The sequence below is a fragment of the Alligator mississippiensis genome, chromosome 5 (assembly GCF_030867095.1).
Source record: "Alligator mississippiensis isolate rAllMis1 chromosome 5, rAllMis1, whole genome shotgun sequence".
NCBI classification, from domain to species: domain Eukaryota; kingdom Metazoa; phylum Chordata; order Crocodylia; family Alligatoridae; genus Alligator; species Alligator mississippiensis.
This window is the reverse complement of record NC_081828.1, coordinates 201,019,324-201,037,837: the sequence shown is the minus strand read 5'-3', so window position 1 is coordinate 201,037,837 and position 18,514 is coordinate 201,019,324. Positions and strand designations below refer to the sequence as shown.

At 43.9% G+C, this 18,514-nt stretch overlaps 1 protein-coding gene and 1 pseudogene across 1 annotated transcript in view; one reads left to right on the top strand and one right to left on the bottom strand.

Annotated features, from left to right (window-relative positions):
* Positions 1 to 18,514, bottom strand: part of VIPR2 (vasoactive intestinal peptide receptor 2) — a 297,276-nt gene that overhangs the window by 183,138 nt on the left and 95,624 nt on the right. The gene's annotated exons all lie outside the window — the stretch shown is intronic.
* On the top strand, positions 6,741 to 9,087 carry LOC132250675 (nectin-3-like; annotated as a pseudogene).

Below are 18,514 nucleotides of genomic sequence, written 5' to 3'. Positions count from 1 at the left end.
TGGAGGTAATCAACAGATGTGGACAAAGCTGTTTAAGAAGAGCTTGTAATGAGCCAAGGCTTTGTTTTCTGATGGGGTGTTAAATGCTCTGTCCGGTTACAAAACTGATTTAGCCTAGCCAGCTTAGACTAACCTGCAAAGATTGAATCAATACAGGTTCAGGCTTTTTGAATGTTTGTCCCTAGCCAAAGAGTTTACAGACCATATAGAAAGATTAATAAAATATGAGACAAAGAGAGGATTACCACCAGCCTTGTACAGAAGGCCTGCCCAAGAAGTATGTTTCAGAGCCATTCAGCAGCTCAGTCTCAGTCCAGTTCCTTCTATAAAAGGCTACTCTTTATCTCCTCCTGTTGGGCAAAAAACAGAGTACAAAATCATAGGTACTCAAACACCTGAATTCTATTAGAATTCCCATTTCTTTTCTCATCCACCTACCTGGACTCATTATTGCTTTTTCCTTTCACAGACATGTACATGTCTCTCTAAAGATTAAATAAACAACATTATCTCTATTTGCAAAAAAACAAAAAACTAGAACTCAAAACAGGATGGGTAAACTACTCTTTCAAGATCACTGGAAAAGGTGATTTTTTTTCAAGCTTAATTAACAAGAATGCAAGAACCAGACTCTCAATCAGCATTTTTGGATTGCTAGGGCTATGTCTAATCCACTCAAGTACAGCTCACTTGGGGTACCTAGGGGTACATCTACACCATAGTAGCAATGTGTCCTGTTCAGGATGTTCCCAAGTATGCTGTGCCCTCCCACTCCCATGTGCATGCTCCAGACCTGGAAATACACTGGTCAGACTGCTCAAGGAAATCCTTACGTGACCACTCTTGAGACCTTGGTCTCTGGTATGCATAAAAGCAGCAAACATAGACCTGAAAGAAAAAGTTACTGTATTTCAAACTTGTCTAAGTCCATCCCAGCCATGCAGTTGGTCCAAAAAAAGATATGACCCACAAAAATCTTTGCCTCAGATATACCTTGAGTCAAGCTATTAAGTCCCTTTTAATATCAATACATCTTGTGCTTGGAGTTTTGAATAACCCCACCCTGAGCTTCTCTGTCTCATTTTTCCCATCTAAAAAAATGGGATCACAATACTTCCCTGCTCATAACTGTGGATCTTTTAAATTCTATTTTGAAGGCTCTTCCTTGAGACAGAGAAGAACAATGCTGTGCACTGGTACCTCATTTAAAGAGACTTCCCCTAATGGCTAATTAAGTTTTGTAGATAAAATAGAAGACAACCACTGCCAGTCTTTTATTTTTTTAATACTACCTGAGATTTTGAATAGTAAATAATGATTCAGCAGCATAAACAAAAAATGTGTATTCAGCCTTGGACAATATAGAGAACCCTGCCAGATTGAACCATAGGGTGATGTTACAAGTTACCTTTAAACTGTAATAAGGACTTAAAATGGGAGCATTCACCCATTAAATGGTGTTAACCCATGCTGAATACCCTCTAAATGTTTTAAAGTTATTCCACTTCAGGTGACAGTTATCTTTGATCTGTTTTTAACATTCTTTTCTAGCAACGTTAACTACAAGTCATCTTTTGGCTTTCTCTCCAAGATTTTATACAAGGCCCCTCTACACATGCAAGCAAAGGCAAAATGGGATCTAATGCACAGTCCACAAAATCATGCCTCCTGTCAGAAGCCAGGGAGGGGCTAAAACACAGCTCTCTGACTGTGTGTTCACTTCCTCTTCCTGCTACCCCAGAGGTCTCTGGGATTTGCAGTCTAGAATTACAGCAGCAGAACTCTGCAGGTTTGTTCTTCACTTCTTCTTCCTGCTTCCAAGTGCCTCTGCGCTTTGCAGTCCACAGTTGCAGCTAGGAGTAAGTTTGAGTGGGGGAAAGGGTGTTTAACCCCCCTCCCTGGTCCCAGACCCCAGCCAGAGTTTGCCTGGTGGGAGCAGTCCCCCCTGCAGACTGGGCTGCATCTCCAGCCGGGCTTCCCCCACCACCACCCCTTTGTCAGCCAGCCCTCACTGCTCCAGCTCGAGAGCAGAGGGGAAGAGCTGGAAATCATGCTGGGGGACTGTGATTTAACTTGACCTAGAAAGGGGTCTGGGACAGAAGTTTCATAAATTGGTTTGACCCAAATCAGTTAAGTCTGATACTACATTCTGTCATAACCCAATGATTTTAAGTGCCTTGGCACGATGGAATTTTCCCACCACATGAGAATCTCTGCTCACAGCAAAAGTTTTCTGTTGCAATAGAAAACTCCGGTGCAAGAGAGTTCCCGCCATTCGTATGCAAATTTTTGTCCTATCATTGGCCGATTCTAAATTATTCCTACGTGGCGGCTAGCGACTGGCTTGTTAGCTGTATAAAATTCTGTGCGACTTCCGCCCAAGTCGGAGAACTTTGATCATGCTGCAGAGTGACTTAAGAGAATTCCTGACTCGTGGCAGAGCGAATCGATAGCCTGATCAACTATCGATTTTTCTCCCCGTCGCCGAATGCTATCCCTCGACATACCCCTTTTCCTGCATGCCTGGTTCGTTTACAGATTCTCTGGCCCGGGTGTTGCCAGCTGGAGCAACTCGTGTAATTATTTAAGTGATCGGACCACCTGCATCGCGGCTACTAGCAGTGTAAGTAAAGCCTTTTTGCAACCAATACGTTTTGTCTGCCTCTCCATTCACCAGCCCGCCCAACGGCCAAGAAATTTGTAGATCACCTCAAGTCAGCTCCGGCCATCTGAGACATGGCAAAGAGGATGGGATTTAAGGGCACGGTGATGGAGACGAACCTAATTGGGTGCTGCCCTTCACGCACCGGGATCCACCGCGTGGAAAATGCAAATGATCTATGGGCACATATCGCCTACCACCAGGCGGTAGAAGGGGATGAACGAGATATTGACGGCTACTTCTCCATAAAGAAAGAAGAAGCGGTCATAAAAGAGTGGAGAACAAAGCTATCCCTTGGGGAGTTCGGGTGTATAATGGGGAGCCACCGGGTCTACTATCGACCCCTGGAGGAAACATCGGCCATATCCCTAGCCGGGGTGAAGGCGTGGAAGGCAGAAAAGCTGACCCCCGCTCAGGAGTTTGCCCAATGCACCCGATACCTGAGGGAAGGAGGGGAACCCACCCCAATGGACTGGTTCAACTGTCCGGATTTGGTGCCTGGGTCGCGGGGTCATGAGCTCCTCGTTCAGCTCCGGGAGGATCTGGAGACCAAGGGCCGTCACGCGACCAGATGGGGTTTAACCAAGTGGGAAAAGGGAAAAATGATGAATGTGTTGTTCCATTCAGTAGCAGGTCTACTAAGGGAATATGCAAATTTGGAGGTTCAACTGCATACGGTGGGCAAGGAGTCGCTGGAGCGGACGGCAGAGAACTCCAGAGCAACGCTTATCAATAGTGCTGGCCGCATAATGCCGCTGATAGAAAATGGCACCGAAAGAAACGCGAGCCATCCGGAGAACCCGGAAAAGAGGGGCGGAGCTTCGGAAGAACCGGTGGAAATCCGCCTAGTGACCCCGCCCCCTGAGGTGACGTTCCCAACGGCCCCGCCTCCTTGCCACGGGGAGGGGGCAATGGGAGGAGGGATGTATCCAATGCTCCCGCCTGATGAATTTAACTCTCTCTCTGCTGCAGCTCACCCAATAGCTGTGATGAAGCATGTTGCAGATGAAGAAGGTACCACGCATACCACTGTTACCTCTCACACACACACCCAACCAGAAATGCAGGAACTTTGCAGGGAATCTAAAATAAAACTGGAAGAGACTTTGGCCATGTGATTGGGGTGACTAATAGTAGAATTCGGATCTGACATCTTAGACAAGGAAGAAGCAAGTGCCCTGACCTGACAAGCGGTGTGGAGCAGAGGGCGTGCTACTGATCTGAACGTGGTCATGGACAGTGCACACTGGCCCATCCCGCTCCCGGCGCTTGTAGTGGGACAGGTAACCCACAAATTCCATGCCTGGCATGAGGGTCACCCACAGAAGGCCACTGCGGAACAACTCCTCTTGGCCATAATTGGAGTGTCATATCTTTCATGGAGCCCAAGAGCGAATCCAATAGGGCTAACGGCAACCCAACGCAAGGAGAGAGGGGCTCATCGCCACCTATCAGACCCCAGAGCAATTCCAACGCCTCTGGAAGCTATAGACGCCTGTGTAGAGGTATATGGAAGGACAAATGCTGTTACGCTCCGACTCTTTCTGAACCCGATGGCAGGTCAGCCAGTAGGAAATCTGTTGGGCCATCTCCCATGACTGCAGGCACTCATGAAACAAAGTGAAGGAACTTCTAATGATGTAAAAGACCGATCTTCGGCGTACCCAGTCGAAGCACCGAGACCAGGACGTCAAGAATTTAACCCCCGGCGACAGCTATGGTGGTCACCTCAAAGAACATAAGAGGAAAAGAACATGTTCGGGTTCCTTCTCAGTCATTCCGGACTCACGAAACCTCAACTGCGTATTTTGGGGGATAAGAGCCAACACTGTGTGGCCGAAGCATTAGGATACAAGTTCAAGAACCAACCAAAAAACGAGTAATGGCCGTCAGCTCCGCCGGCGGCCTTCTCCAACTCAAACCTGACCCCACTGACCCTCGTCCTTACGCCGAACTTACTGTCTATGACCCTGCTGATCCAGATGACCAACAATGAGTACTCTTCCTCCTCGATACTGGAGCTTAAGTTAATGTAATTACCTCAATGATACCCCACCAGAAAACCACCAAAACGATTAAGGTACAAGGACTTAACGCTATTGCAGTCACAACAAAAGTCAAATTCTTAGTCCAAGGTCATCAATACACTCTAGAGGCCATGCTAGGGGGCATCAACATTCTAGGAATCCTGGGGATTAAAGCGCTTGACCTTAAAGAACAAGTGCTACAAGCATTACCCATTGTTATCCCAGAGCAGGATTGGCATCGACCAACGCTTTGTAACATCTCCACCTGGCGGTATCGACCAATCCCAACCAAGGGTCCCCTAAAAAAGTCCCTTACTGACCTCCTGCGGCGACTCGAGCAACGAGGTTGTATTAAAACCGTAACTGCTAGCACCTACCTGTCACCAGGATGGGGAGTCGCGAAACCTGGAAAACCCAACAAAGCCTGGCTAGTCGTCGATTATAGGGAGGCCAACAAAAGATGTCAAGTACTTCAACAACCTAATCCTTCTACTCTACCACAATGCATGTTCAAGATGGCTCAATTCCAGTGAAGTAAGTGGGTCGGGGTCACACTGGATTTAAAAAACATGTTCTTTTCAATTCTGATAACTGACCCTGAATGAGTACTAAATATGTGCATTGATGGCACTATGTACAGATGGACGGTTTGCCTGCAGGGGTATCACAACGCTCCATCGCTGGCTACTGGTGCCATGAACAATACCCTGAAGAATTTTCATGCCTCACATTCTCTTCCCCCAGAGGAGGAATTAAGAATCTGGAGTTATGTCGATGACATTGCTATCATGGGTCATGATAGTTCCATCTTTATTAATATAGTTAACCAACTAGTCGCTCACCTTCAGAGTGAAGGATGGACGATCAACGAGGAAAAGTCATGCCTACATCCTGTAGATGACATCATGTTCCTCGGCACCCGATATATTGGTTCCATCTGCCACGGAATCTCACATGATGGTCCTAACATCGATCCATTAAAGACATTCCTCCCTGTTACTAAGAGACACTTTCAACAGCTTTTAGGTCACTTAAACTGGTACCGGCATTATGTTGAACCCAGTCATTTGGCACTCCTTACTAAATTACAGCGACAGATCCATGACAAATTCCGAAAATCCACACCTTGGACGGAAGGAGATCAGCGGAACCTACTTCGCCTGTTAGCCACGGTTAAAAACACACAGCTCCACGCAATCGATCTTGGTGAGCCATTAATCATAACCCTTGGGTTCACCACAAACCATGTGTGGGCTGTTGTACACAACCCTCGCGATGAGCTAGTATACACTGCCCATAAGACGCTTCAAGTGGCACAACATCGGTATGGAGCTATAGGGAAAATCCTCCTAGCTGGACAACTAGTGGAGCCATTAGCAAGGGGGACTGGGACACTACGCGCTCCCGGTGCCACATTGTTACCCTTGCTGGATGCGGAAAAAGTCGACCCGCATTTTCAGGGGGAGCCTAAAACATGGAATACGTTGGTGCTTACCCACCATTACAACTGGCACTGCTGGAAGTTTGAAGATACGACGCCCAATCCTAGCCCAGGAGATGAGGAAAAGGTCCCTACACTGTATGGAACCTCTGCCCTGGCATGGATGGCTTCAGATGGAACCTCCCGACATGGCAGAGGCTATGGGTACTATTGCAAGGCTTGTCACGAAAAGGAAATATTTCAAGCCTACCCGGATGACAACTCGGCCCAAAAATGTGAATTGTTAGGATTCCTCAAGGTACTGGAGCATTGTCTGACACATCATGACAATACGCTCCCAGTTCCAATTATCGCAGTCGACTCGCAGTACATTTATAAGATTCTTACTGATACAGCCCTTCCCACCGAAAATTTGGATGATTGGCAAGACATCTGGAAAACGTTAACTAAATTTGCACGGCTCCCGTTGGTTAGGCACACTAAGTCACACCGTCCGGACACTGACCCAGTGCATGAGGTCATCGATAAACTCTTAGAAGACCCACTTCGGACCGATGTAGAATTACCCATTACCACTAACTCTGGTACTGAAGTAAGTCCGTTCCTTGCGTGGCTTCATGAAAATTGGGGTCACCCAGGACCACGAGCTTGCCATCAACGTTGGCGCCAAACCATTACAGAGCCGACCTCATATGGAGTTCGGCGCGATTGGGAAAAGGTAGCTCAGGCCTGTGAGATATGTGCTAAGGAGAAGTGTCATTGAACTACACATCAGCTTGGAGCTTTCAACTCTTCGCAGTTCCAGGCAGGAAAAGTCTGGCAGGTAGATCTGCTAGGACCCCTCCCAGGGTCTAAGCCGCCAAATAAAGGATTAGTCATTGTCGACTTGGGAACAAGACAGTTACAAGTCATTCCCTTACGAAAAAGCAATGCCACTGCTGTTGTTTCTGCTTTAACTGCTGTATTTGCCACCTGGCAACCTCCTCATGAGATTCAGTCTGATGGGGGACCCCCTTTTAACTCTAACGCTCTAGACAAATTTGCTCGTCTTCACAATGTAGCATGGCATCTCCATCTGCCGTACCACCTGCAGTCCAGTGGCGTTGTAGAAAGACATATAGGCCTGTACAAAGAACAACTTCATCTCAGAGGGGGAGGGACTTTTAAAAACTGGACTAAATTCAATCATGATGTTCTCATCTCACTGAACACCGCAAAAACGTTATGGGACGAAGCTAATGTCACAAAACCTCTACCCTGGGAACCTAAATTCCAACCAGATGAGTTAGTGTGGGTCTCAATACTGCACCCCCGCCAATCTCATCCACAAGTTCACAAAGGAACAGTTCTACGATCGGGACAGTACCCTAATACCTATTCTGTCCTATTAGAGGAAAAGCCCGATCATCCCCCTATTATCGTTCATCACAACTGGATGACTCGTCATTCCGACGTTCACCTAGTATCTTTATGGTAAATTCAATTACGATTCTCTTTTGTTTTGTTTTGTTGTTGTTTTCTTTCTTTACAGGCCTGACCTCAACAAAGCAGTAATCTACAGCCGCTCGATTGTGAGATCTGTCGAGCACCCAACTGCGGTTCCTTCGAGTCAACGTAGTGACGGCTATGGAGGGGACACTGAGGCAGTGAATGTCCGCCGGGCCAGAACTCGCTCTGGCGCTGCTCCTCTCTCATTTCTGCTGCAGTGTATTAGTTAGACCTGTTGTTGATCCATACATAACAGCAGTTTGGGGGAAGACTGTCACATTAAAATGTATGATTGACATGAATGAAACCATAATACAAGTTTCATGGGAAAAGATATATGATAAAAGTGCACAAACTATTGTTGTGCATCATCCCTAATATGGGGTCTCTGTTCAAAGAAAATACCACGGGAGGGTGTTGTCTAGAAGTTCTTCGCCCATTGATGCAATGATTAGTCTGCATAATGTGAGGTTCTATGATGAAGGAAAGTATATATGCAAAGTAACTACATTCCCATTGGGAAATACACAATCGTTAACAATTGTAACTGTACTTGTTGAGCCCACTGTAAGTTTTACCAAGGGGCCAAATTCTCTAATAGATGATGGAAAGTGGGCAGTGGCAGCCATTTGTACAGCAGCCACTGGGAAACCCACTGCAAATATAAGTTGGGAAGGAGACTTTGGTAAAATGGAATATAATTCAATTTCCTTTCCAAATAGAATGGTAACAGTTATAAGCCAACATAAGATCATTCCCAATAAATTTGCGAGGGGAAGGCGTATAACTTGTATTGTGAAACACCCAGCTTTAAACAAAGAAATAAGATACTCTCACGTACTAGACATCCAATATGCCCCTGAAGTATCAATAACTGGTTATGACAGAAATTGACTTTTTGGCGGAAAAATTGTTCAGCTTAAGTGCAATGTTAATTCGAATCCACCACCTATAAAAGTCACCTGGACCAGGCTAGATGAACAGTGGCCTGCAGGTTTAGTATCGGTGAGTGATACTCTATATTTCAGTGGCCCATTAGCCTACGAATACATTGGAACCTATATTTGTAGGGTAACAAATTCCATTGGTCAAAGAAGCGATCAACAAACTATCCATATATTAGATCCTTCTATTATTACTACACAATCATCCACGGTTCCATGGTATCCTTTAACTAATAACATTACAAGTTTGGCATCAGCCTTAACCTTACCAGCGATGCAGGAAGGCAATTGGGGTACCATTATCGGTAGTGTAATGGGTGGAGCTTTCTTTCTAATATTTGTAAACATTTTAGTTGGGGTTATCTGTTACGAAAGAAGGCGAACGTTCCATGGCAACTATGTCATTGAGGACCACACTCCGTCGACTGACATAGAGGAAGAGTCTCAAGTAGATGTTTCCCAGTCAGCTGATGATTAATAATTATTGTCATAGGTTCAAGTTGTTATATTTTATAGTTTGTTGGAGACCGGTCTATAAAGTTATTTGTTAATATATATATTTTATTTTTATTTTTATTTTTTTTTGTTACTTAAGCATTGCAAAACCAACGAGTCCTTAGACGAACTTTACTTGAGGCACGTTCATGTGTTTAAAATTCCAGCTGTGCCGTCGGCAAGGGGGCATGTCATAACCCAATGATTTTAAGTGCCTCAGCATGATGGAATTTTCCCGCCACATGAGAATCTCTGCGCACAGCAAAAGTTTTTTGTTGCAATAGAAAGCTCCGGTGCAAGAGAGTTCCCGCCATTCGTATGCAAATTTTTGTCCTATCATTGGCCGATTCTAAATTATTCGTACGTGGCGGCTAGCGACTGGCTTGTTAGCTGTATAAAATTCTGTGCGACTTCCGCCCAAGTCGGAGAACTTTGATCACGCTGCAGAGTGACTGAAGAGAATTCCTGACTCGTGGCAGAGCGAATCGATAGCCTGATCAACTATCAATTTTTCTCCCCGTCGCCGAATGCTATCCCTCGATATACCCCTTTTCCTGCATGCCTGGTTCGTTTACGGATTCGCTGGCCCGGGTGTTGCCAGCTGGAGCAACTCGTGTAATTATTTAAGCGATCGGACCACCTGCGTCGCGGCTACTAGCGGTGTAAGTAAAGCCTTTTTGCAACCAATACGTTTTCTCTGCCTCTCCATTCACCAGCCCGCCCAACGGCCGAGCAATTTGTAGATCACCTCAAGTCGGCTCTGGCCATCTGAGACACATTCATAGTATTTAGTACTTAGGGTCAAAAGGGACCTAAACAGATCATCAGGTCCGAGCCCCAACCAGGTTTATCTTAAATCAATTTAAGCCATTTTGAAACTGGTTTATGTACACTGAACTTCTGTTCTGTTACAGGTTTAAATCAGTTTCTGATCACTTAAACTGATTTATGTGTAACTTCTGTCCTTAGCCACTGTGAGACCCACAGCTGATGAAGCCAAAGGGGGAGGGGGCAGGGTTCTCCCCACTTCAAGTCCCGCAGCCACAAGGCTCACAACAGGAGCGGCAGTAGGAACACTGCCACCTCTGCTAGCCTTGTCAGCTGTGGGACTGGCAGTGGATGGTGCAGCCCTGTGGCTGAGATCCCCTTAGTTGATAAGGCTCCCAGCCACAGGGGAGCACCTGGCCACAAGTTCAAATAATGGCATAATTGGAACAAGCTACAAAGATATTCCACATTTTTCTTGTAATAACTTTGTAGCATATTGCTTATTTTATCATGCTACTATTTGGTTGAACATGTAGCTGGGTCACAACGTAAGGTGTGATTAAATGGTTAATCATGCCTTAAGTTTAATTTGTAGAGGAGGCCACAGTGTATTAAAACAATGGTTTTCAATCTCTGGTCCATGGACCTCTGGGGGTCCAAAGACTATGTCTAAGGAGTCTCTGAAACATGACTGTGATCAATCAAAAGAATGTGAATACCCACACTCACAATTCAAAGGGATCCACACCTCAGTCTGAATTTTTTTAGGGGTCCACAAATGAAAAAAGGTTGAAAACCATTGTATTAGAAACTTCCAGCTACATAGATCTTCTCTGCATGACTGAGGAGAGTCCTGGGGCATTGAGGGGACCTTTGCAGTTGCCCAAGAAAGGAAATTTCACAGAATACTGGATCCATCTCTGTACTGATCCAGACATACTTCTGTTCTTGTGTCAAAAAGTAGCCTCCTTGAATCTCTCTGCCTCTTTTACATTTGAGCGTATTTTTACTATATTTGTTGAACAACAAAAAAGAAAAACTGGTATAAGCGGCACTGCATTTAGAGACTTGAAATGTTGGGGCTTTATCCTACATGTATTTCAAAGCAGACTATTGTTTTAGGTAAACCTATTTTTTTCTTGCATATATTTGATATGTCCATTGTCTCGAGGAATAGTAAACAACATGCCACACGAATACAGCATTGCAGAAAAGTTAGTGATCTAGGCATATTGTTTACTATTCCTTGAGACAATGTATAAAGGGAACTTTCCTGTGTAAGGATGTCCGGGATTAAGTCTTTAATTTGTTAGCTGGACAAACCAAGAACCCTGTTCTGACAGCTAGTCATACATTTATCAATCATGCCCTTTAACTGTAATTAGACTAATTAGCAGTCTAGCAGACAACTTTCTATTGCTGTTTCATGTTTTGGCAATCCAGCTAAGTGTGGAAGAGTAGACAAAATCCTTGTACTTTGGCAGGCAGCTTGATTACTGTGGGAAGTCTGCTGCTGCACACTGCACAGCATGCATAAACAAGTCTACCAGAAACAGTGGCTAAGTACAGACGTTCAAAAAGCCCAACGTGGAATTGATCTAAGTTTCATAGATGTTTGGGTCGGAAGGGACCTTAGCAGATCATTGAGTCCAACCCCCAGCCCTGGGCAAGAAAGAGCACTGGGGTCAGATGACCTCAGCCAGGTGCATGTCTAGCTTCCTCTTAAAGATCCCCAAGGTAAGGGAGAGCACCTCCTCCCTTGGAAGTCCATTCCAGATTCTGGCAACCCTTATCATAAAGAAGTTCCTCCTGATGTCTAACCTAAATCTGCTGTCTGTGAGTTTGTGGCCGTTGTTCTTAGTTACTCCAAGGGGTGCCTAGTAAACAGAGCATCTCCTATTCCTTGCTGCACAACCCCCCACCAGATGACTCTGTAGACAGCCAGAAGATCACCTCTCAGCCTTCTCTTGAGAAAGCTGAAGAGATCCAGGGCTCTCGATCTCTCCTCGTAGGGCTTTGCCTGCAGGCCCCTAACCATATGAGTGGCCCTTCTCTGAACCATCTCGAGGTTGTCCACATCCCTCTTGAAGTGCAGTGCCCAAAATTGGATGCAGTACTCCAACTGCAGCCTGACCAATGCCACATAAAGGGAGAGTATCACCTCCCTGGACCTGTTTGTCATTCACCTGCTAATGCATGAGAACGTGTAGTTAGCTTTACTAATCACTTCGGCACAAGTTACATGGTTTTCTGTAAGCAGCCAAGTTTATATAACAATAGCAAACAGTATAAATATTTGCTTTTTTGGTGGGGTGGCATGCAGGCTGCCCACACTGGCTGAGGCCTACAGGTTGGAGCCAAACCTGCATGCCTCCCAGTATGCCCCATAGTCTTCCCAGGCTGCCAGAGACTTCTGGAGTCCAGGCAAGATGCCTGGCTCTGGCCACTGAGCTGCAGTGTGTAGCAGCCAGAGTTGGGATCTGTGAGACTGTGCTCAAGTATGGGAACATGGGGTTCCCTGGCTGGGTGTTGGGAGGTCAAGATCAGGCTCCATGGGCTGTGCCCAAGTGAAGAGATTCTCCTGGACTCTGTGTCAGGTCTGTGTGTACATCATGGGGTGCTTCATGATAGGATGCAGGGCCATGGTCTGGGGACATGAGTGCCCAGGGGTCATGCAGGAGACACAGATGCCTCCCTTCCCACCCCCACCCCCAACCCCTCATTGCCAGAGGCAGGAGGTAAACTGGGGAGAGGGCTGTGCTGGCTCAGCTCTGCAGGTGAGGCTGCCTGGGTGCTTGGCCAGAGCAACCAAGCATGAGCTCAGTGCTAGTGCACCTCCCGCCAAGGAAGGGATTGCAGGGACCTGCAAAGGAGGCTGGGATGCCTGAAGAGAGTAATCTAACTAGAAATTTATAAGAATGTACAACGTTTTTTCTTTGCAAATATTGTCTGCTCTCCCAAGTCAACTAACAGTACTATCAATAAAGCAAGTGATTCATTAAAGAAATGTGCCAGGAAAATAACAATTTGGGGACAGTTATAGTAATATGGTCTCTCTCATCTTCTCCCTAATTGTGCAAATTGTTGTGCATCTCTAATGGACATATATTTCATCAGCCTTCAGCTAGAATCCAGTATCAAAATAGGCATTTGTAACTCATCTCGGCTATCAGCAGACCCAAAACTTCCACTTCGTATCTAACCCTAAGGCCTGTCTTGGATACAAAGTAGTAATCCTGTCAATTCTAGAAAAATCTTTGCTTTTCTTCAATTCCTACTAAATATATTGTTCAGAAGACTGACCATGTTTGCTAAAAGTCACAATTTTCCTAATAAATAAAACTACAGAATCCCCCATTACAGATAACATTTAGATTTGTGGTTTATAAACTAGCATCTCAATTAGAATATGATTGCTGTTGTTATGTTGTTGCTGTAAAATGTGTTCTTAGGAAATAAATGATATATAAATCACTGTCTAACAAAAGCAGATTTCTTGAAGAACAAACAATTCAAAGTACAGTACTGTAAGCCCTGGGCATAATCCACCTATTTCTAGAAATATAAGCCTTGTGTATTCATATATTACTTGTTTCCAATTATTAGTATGGGTAACTTTTTCAGTTTGAATCATCAGAGCAAATTATCATCATCAAGATTCAAGTGAGTTTGATCTGTAAGTATTATGCAATTCTAACATGAACAAAAACAATTTAGAAAACTACATTGAGAAAGTAACTAATAGCGTGTCTTAAAAGCAGTCTTAAAGCAGTCAGTTTAGGAAGTATCTTAAGTTCCATGTACAAAACTTAATTAAGAACTATGGTTAAGAAACTTGGTCCTATTTAAGAGGTTGTTCTAATTGAAAATTGTGATGGATGCTTGAAATTAGGGCTCTAGGAAGTAGTCTAGTAAATAATCTATTCTTTTTTGCTGCTAATAAGGTATCTACAAAAGATTTGTTATGACTTTTGTAACCTTTGGTGCATGGTATTGACTGTTACCTTGTCCAGTTGTTCAGGACCTTGGGTGCCAGGTAGCTCTACCCCCTGCTCAACTCACCTAGGAGCATATAGAGGCTCCCTGAGAGGAGAGGCTCACTTTACAACAGAAAGAACTTGCTGACTCATAAATAACTATTTATAAAATTTAATTATATACAGGAGGTAATTGCTACATGCCAACAAACATTAAATAATATCAAACATTAAATAATATCAAATAATTTCAGAAGTTTGGAATGCTCTATTTACAATACACAAAGTTGAGTCTATACAAGAGTAACAGTTGATAACTATTTCCACTAAAAGGATGATCAAATCAATGAATACATAGCTAATAACTTAGGCACCATGTTAGATACTCATTATATTGAATCCCTAATTAACTATTCATAACCAATAGCCAATCACCCTGACTTGTGCTTGCAGGCTCCAGCTGCACAGGCCCAGGTGTTTCGCAGTCTGCAGAAACTGTTTCCACTCAGACTCTTGGAAAACACAGATTCTCCTCCACGTACTTCTGTGCGCTCTTCTCTGCCTGGGCACGGCCTCTCCAAGACCGCAGAGCTTTTTACACAGTTAAACACACAGCGGGAGAGCAAGCTGCCGCTACCAGACCAGGCAGCATCTCTGGGCTCACTTTCCCTCAAGGCATCAGGCACACCGAGGCTTCCCCTCAGGTCATGCTTCCATGGGTCTCAACCCACACAGGCATCCTGAGGACTTTCCCTAGCTGACATCTCTTTCTGCCAAGCTGCCCCAGTCCTGCCAGTGTCCTGTCTCCAACCACTCACACGGGGTTTATCACATTCTTACCAACCCCCAAGTCTCCAAACCCAGCAGGGAATCACTGTCCCACCCTCTAGGAGCTTCCCAGGGCTGTGTCCCCACCCTAAGGAGTTTGTTCAGCTCACTCACGAACTTTGCTTGTTTGTTCTAGGGTTCTGTGTCTTGCTTGACACTTTAGGTGCTCTGCTAGCCTCTGGCTCACCCATGACAGGTCCAGCAGGCAACCGTAGGTGGGGGACCATGCTGCAGGCTCTTCCCAGCCCCTCTTACGCAGCATGCGCCTTCTCTCTCCACCCCAGGGGCAGAGAGACACTCTGATTTTAACGGGAGCCACCGTAGCCAATCCCTGGGCTGGAATAATCTTGCATCCCCTTGCTGGGGATAATTTGAACTAGAACTATGGCCGTGTATAGCCAAAATGAGGGGCATGTGTGCACGGCACTTTAAAGGAGTTAAATGTTTTTGCACCGCTTTAATGATGTTGGCATATTGCACATTAATTCCAGCTGCTGTAGGAAATTCGGCGGCATAATGCACCTTAAATAACTTGGGGGGCAGCAAACCAAAACTCCTCAGAGGAATTTTAGTTTGCTGCCCTACAGCCGCAGAGCAAAGCACTGGGCTCCACGCAGCTCAGGGGCTCTGCAGGAAGCCAGCGCAAGCAGCCTGGCAGCAGCCTGGGAACGCAGGCTCCACCCAAGAAAAAATTTTTTTTTTTTTTCCTGGAGCCTGCCTGCCTGAGCTGCACAGGGCCCTGATGCTTCCCTCCATGGCTGCAGTGCCCCCCAGGACCGCCCAAGCCAGGTGCCTGCTGGCAGGTGATGCCTGGGGGTGGGGGATGCCACTGCTACAGAGGGAAGCACCCACACCCCCCACAGGCCAGGGACCACTCTGCCCATTGGCAGCTTGCCTTCCCCTCCCCGCCACTGGAGAGGCAAGTAAGTGGGTGTGTCCATGACACGGGGCTTTAAAGGGTTTAAAGTGTTTTTAAAAACCCACTGCTTCAATTTAGGGCTTTCATTTCATCTACACATGCCCTACGTGTCTCTGTTGGGAGAATCTTGCATCCCTTTGCTGGGGAGAATACTAAACTACAAATATGGCATCCCTGTTGGAACAAACTCCCTCAAGCATTCAGGCAGAGCCCAATGTAGAGCACTTGGAAGGTAAGTGCCCCTTAAACTGCCTGTTACACTTTGATATTTACATTTCTCAGTTACTTTATGCTAACTCAGTGATTGCTCTGGTTTTTTGTCTACAATAGATCCTTAAATTATGATTTGTTACATAAGTTGTGTGGCATTCTTTAGATGTCACATTTCCATAAAAAGAGGGTTTTCACAAAGAGAATTTACAGAATGAATATACCAGAATAAACATTCACACACAAATATCCACAAGACATTTGCTTTCTTTGAAGCAATTTCTTATGTCCTTATTTCCACAGCAACAAAAACACTTACAAATTGTTCTCCAAATATATATATATAAGGAACAAAAAGCTGGAGGCAACAATGTGTTGGGTTCCTTTGATCTAGACTATATTTTAGTTATGCTATTCTTATACTATGATAAATATATAAAATCTGGTCTTAACACCCAAGTTGCCTATGACATTCATTCCACAGCCTTCTCTTTTCTTGGTCAAACAATTTTCAGATGATTTCCTTCTTCTAACAATGTCCTGTTCATGCTCATGTGTAAGGAATATCCTAGGACATTAATACTTTTGAAAATAAAAATCACAAATTTATATATTTGTTCCCAACAGAAAGCACATGTAGATGTGCTCCCAGGGAAGACTTACTGCACAGTAAGCCTTTAATTAATAGCACATGTAGACATGCCCTTAAATGCCTAATAGGTAGAATAGACTCTAATTTTTGGACATTTCAGTTCTCAATTATAGTGAACTCTACTTTTCTGGAGGGGAATGATGGTCTTATGGTTAACACATTTTAATGATGCTCAGAAGATCAGGGTTCAAATCCTGGCTCTGCCTTGGACTCCCTATATGACCTTGCACAAGTCAATGAATTCCTTTTCTATAAATTGGTAAAAGATTTCCTTTCACTCATTTATTTTTACCTTATCCATTTAAGTGATGACTGCCTCACACTGTGCCAAGGATAATCAGGTCCCCCCAGGTGCTATTTTAATATAGTTTAATATACACAAGTATTTCAGGAGACTTTGCTTCCAGCCTTAATGTTTTTTCTTGAGAGAGATATACAGTATTCACCAGTACTAAGTTGTCATTATATTCTTATACCTGGTGATAGTTGATTGAAGACATACTATATTTTAGTAGATACCCTCACTTCAAGGTGCAATCAGATTTGGATATTTTGCATTTAAATAGAATTGTTCCTACTATGAACTGTTGGTAGGAATTTCACGAAGAGTGAATAAGTGAGATCCCATCACCTCAGCAACAATTAGACTTTAGGGTTTTTTTTCCTGAATATTACTTTTAGGCATTAATTTAGGTGATAGGGCAGGCATCTAGTTAAACATTATTACAGTTTTAAAACATATATTGTCCTAGGACAAAATAATTGATTCCTAATTTAACTGAACAAACCAACCTAAGAAGACCTGTTCTGTTTACTAGGAAAATCTCTTCTATAAAATGTGGCAGCTGTATAAGAACATATAAATATTAAGGGTTTGAGTAAAAACAGGAATGAAATCACCTGAATGTAACAAAGAGCATGATACTAATGATTCAGAAACTTAATTTCACTTTAGAACTCACAAAAGAAAAATGTATTAATATTTTCTAAATGTCATGGGTAGCACAAATAAGGCTTCCAGCAATTTAAATTATTATACTAGAAAAACTATACTTCTTGTCCCCAAGGTCTTAATTAATGACTATGTTAGACTTGCTTGGTTGGTGCATTGGCTTGAGTCACCAATGCTGAAAATCCCCTAACACTTGTCTGTTTGCTCTTGATAGAGTTCAGGATCAGTTTTCAAAATCAAAAGTTAGATCATTTGCATAAGGTCTAAACAATCATCTAAACATTCAGGCTGTGCCTAAGCAGGTCTCCTTCAGGGAAATATCTTTGCTAACACCAGAGAGGACAGTGACATGAGAAGGATTCCATTCACAGTTTAAATATGAGCCTGCTCAGTTCAAGATCCAGTGATAAAAGATGCCAGCAATCTCTGATCACTCAACTGCAGTAGCACAGCTATTTCTGCTAATATAACTGCAATGCCAGTGATGTTAAGAGTGGTGGCAATGTTATGGGGAAAAGAAAAATAAAAAGCTTGCATTGCTTATCAGAACTGAACCTTTACACAATTGAAGTCTAACATTGGTGTTTGATACCTTCTCCCTTTATAATAGGTGGGAAGCAATACACCAGTAAGTAACAGTAAAAAAGTTTTCTCTTTTCATTCTCAGTTTTTCTCTCTAATAAAAAAGTCTATGTGAGCTGATGTTCCTCATATATGTGTTTCAGCCAAGTGTTATTTCTTGAAATTGTAACAAAATTATTAGATGCATCGCATCTAATAATCCGTGATATTTCACAGTGAGAATAAAATAATATACATTGTTGTTTCAACAGTATGCTACAGTGGTTCAATGCTTGCTCCTCCTCTGAGAGGTAGAAAAGAGGCTGGATTAGTAATACTGCTTTGAACCACTTCCTTCCAACCAAGGATATCATTAAGCTTTACAAATAATAGTTAATTTTTACATGTTGCCATGGCACTTAAAAGCCCCAGTCATGACCCAGAACCTGATTGCACTATTGTTCAAGCACAGAACAGAAAGATGGTGCCCACCCTAACACTGTTTACAATCTAAGCAAGCTGTTCCTTTGGAACAATGAGGAGGATTATCCACATATTACCAGATTAGCCCCATTTTATGTCAGTGACAT